The sequence below is a fragment of the Arvicanthis niloticus genome, chromosome 9, assembly GCF_011762505.2.
Source record: "Arvicanthis niloticus isolate mArvNil1 chromosome 9, mArvNil1.pat.X, whole genome shotgun sequence".
NCBI classification, from domain to species: Eukaryota; Metazoa; Chordata; class Mammalia; order Rodentia; family Muridae; genus Arvicanthis; species Arvicanthis niloticus.
In genome coordinates, this window is record NC_047666.1 from 46,398,186 (window position 1) to 46,401,599 (window position 3,414).

Genomic DNA, 3,414 nt, shown 5'->3' on the forward strand with positions numbered 1-3,414 from the left:
TTGCTATTATTGGTTATTTATCATGCTAATTGCTTTCCACATATAGTAAATTGTTTTATAAATCCTCAAAACTATCAAATGAAGTAGATATAATTGTCACCATTTTTTCAAGATAAGGTTGGGCATAGATAGGAAAAGTTAATTTTCCTGATCCTGATTTCCATTCTGAGAGGTTTGCATTAAACAGAAATTATCAAGGACATAAGTTCCTAAGTAGAAAAGGAGAAAATTTTAATGTCCCCAAAGACAGAAATAGAACACAATGGGTACACGTGCCTATGCGCTCCTTTCTTCTTCTGAGCCAGAAGGGGTTGTGTTGAAGCCCTTGGGAACCATTAAACAGCAAGAGATGCACAAGGCTTGGGATTTTCTGAGACAGAGCAAGAGCTCTATAGGTACTCTCTATATATCCAACCCTAGATAGATCCCTGCTGGGTCCAGAGTATGTGAGTCTTAAATAAGGAAAACAATCCAAGACCTTATGCAGCTAAGGGAACATGAAATGCATTTCAGGTGGACTGAGACAGAGTGCACAGCCTCTTTGGACTATAGTGTTAGAGAATGACTTGATTCTTTTTTCTCCAAGCAGAAAGCAATTCTACCTCACTCATTTCCAAAGAGTAATCCATGAAAGCATACATCGATAAGGTTGGGTTCTCAACACACTACTAGTGACAATGGCATTAACAGGACCACAAGGTGCATGGTATGTTCAAGAGTATAGCTTGAGGATAAAATGCACAGGGTTGAGAAAATGGATGCCTGGGTGGAATTTGAGTCCCTACAATGGCCTCTGTATCACAAAGAAAGTTCCTTTAACTTACAGAACTTTTTAATTTTAAGTTTATAGAGTAGAATTTATATTACTATATCAATAGATTATTGTTAGCATTAAAGGAAATGGTGTGCATGACTCACTCAGCTAGAGCACTTGCCTAAGCTGCATAATGCTGTGAGGTTGGGACAGAGGAATACGTGTATGTGACACAGAGATCTAATGCCTGGAATGTAAGCAAAGTACTCCTTAGTGCAGAGGCTCATTTAGATCTCCCACTAACTGCTCATCGTCTTGTTAGTTTGTGGCTCTATTCCGCTAATACAACTGCCTGTCCATTGGAAAACCTACTTCCTAGACCATGTTTCCTGTCAAGTTTAGTACTGCCAGCAATGTTGAAGGTTACAATTGGGGGAAAGTGGGTTCTGTGAGGCTCTGTATGTAGGAACCTGTATCTCTGTAGGACTAGGAGGCTGCTCTTGGAAGATATCCTCTTTATATAACTATGATATTTGTGAATGAATAAATTTGGGGGGGGGGGAGGAGACCATGTTAATGAATACCTATACAGGAGACCACAGGCACCACACCGAGCCCTTATGGAAAAGGACCTTACATAATATCCACTCTGATACTGAATGTCAGTCTATACTTTAACAAACAGGAGGAGACATGCTCTAATATAAATAAAACTAATAAACTATCAGGGTGTTCTGGAAAATCAGGTCTTGAAAATTCTTGTTTTCATTTGATGCTCAGGTCGTTGAGGCACAAAGAAGGGGCAGTGAAAACAGACAGAGACAGACACAACTCAGTGAATGAACAGCCTTCACAGTGTTCCATATACTATGCTGGCTTCAAAGTACAAAGGTGCCAAGGTTTCAAACAACACATTAAAACACTCAAGGAGATACAAAACAAAGAGCTGTATCACTACTAAACAAAAAAAGTAAATTCAAGCATGCTTAAATTAGATCAGATGAAAGAAACAGTCTAAGGAGTTAGACCGTATCAAGCAGCAATGACAGAGTGACCTATCAGCACAAGAGAAGTAGAATTAGGGAACGCCATGGAGAGACTACATTCAACTTCAGTGAAGGAAGTTCTATAGCAGAGATGAAACTAAAGCTAAGTTTCTTTTTCTTCTTTGTAATTTTATATCCAGACCATAGTTTCCCCTCCCTCCTTTCCTTCCAATTCCCCTCTCCCCCATATCCACTTCTCTTCCATTTAGTTCAGATAAGGGCAGCACCTGCCTCCCTTAGATATCAATCAGCCATTGCATATCAAGTTGTAGTAAGACAAGGCACTGCCTTGCCTATTAAGACTGGATGAGGCAACCCAGGAGATGGAAAGGGTCCTAAAAGCAGGCAACACAGTCAGAGACAGCTTCTGCTCCCACTGGTAGGAGTCCCACAAGAAGACCAAGCTACACAACTGTAGCATATGTGCAGAGAGCCTAGGTCAGTCCCATGCAAGCTCCCTTTGAACCTGAATTTCTAAAACACTTATCTGAACCCTTCCTTCTTATTCTGACATGAACATTCTATTCACAACTAGAATAGCTTCTAACTGATTTCCTTGTCCATCTCCAGTATGTTGTATGTATGTGTTTATGTGTGTACGTGTATATACACTTCTATGGAGGCCAGACAATAAACATCTTCCTCAATGCTCTTCAACTCTTTTTTTTAATTATTATTATTTGGATTTAAAAATATTTAATTGTCCTTCCCCTAGAAGCATTGCAGATTCGGCTGCTGTGTCTCATGTGTGTGAATAGGTGGCAGAGAGGAGAGAATCTGTGTCTACACTTAGTGTTTCAACCTGTGACTATCTGAATGATTCGTAGCCTAGAATTCCCTGAGAAAAGTGAGTTTGAGACCACCAACAGTCTAGCCCCAGGGGGACTGGACAGGGAGCTAGCCTGAAATGAGCACCAGTCTAGCACCAGGCATGCCCAGATGGGCTCCCAGGACAGGAAGCAAGCCTGAGAAGAACCATTCTTGGGACCATAGGCTCCAAGCAAGAGTAGCCCAAGTTAGATAGCTACTTGTATAGCTATCAGTCCAGCATAACACAGGCCTGGAGTTTGGAGGGGGTGTGCCATGCAGAGATTACCCTTTCCTGATGCTACTACCAGGAAATAATCAGGACATAGCACTCCTGAGACAACTCCAGAGATGACCTCAGACACTCCGACCCCAGGTGCCACTAAGAGGAGCAAATAAGTGGTAGAAAAATGGAAGAGACAAAAAACCCAGAATGATGTGGGCACAATAAAAAGAGGCACAACTGGAGACTTGAAGGTAGTGAAGTAAAGGCTCGTGTGAGCAGCCGGTGATGCCACTTGGGATTGTGGCCTGGCAGCAGCATGGGTCTATTACCACCAAAGGCCAGGCAGACATCCCTGGTCTGGGCCGTCACCCTTGGACATGTTGATGTCTGAGGATTGTGCAGAACTGGCCCCACCACTCACCTGGGCATCCTGAAAGAGCTGACCCTAGAAGCATGAGAGCAGGAGAGCTGACCCCAACTTCAGCCAATGACTGTATTCTGGAGAGCAGGCCCACATATTGCAGGAGCTATGGGTCAGCTGGCCCCAAGGATGGAAACATGGGAGAGCTGATCCTATCATT

The 3,414-nt window shown here is 42.7% G+C and overlaps 1 non-coding gene across 1 annotated transcript; it reads left to right on the plus strand.

Annotated features, from left to right (window-relative positions):
* Window positions 1-2,504: 2,504 nt before the first annotated feature.
* Window positions 2,505-2,636, plus strand: LOC117715860 (small nucleolar RNA SNORA17). Its single transcript, XR_004607662.1, has one exon. It is a non-coding gene; the product is annotated as a small nucleolar RNA SNORA17 (small nucleolar RNA).
* Window positions 2,637-3,414: the final 778 nt, after the last annotated feature.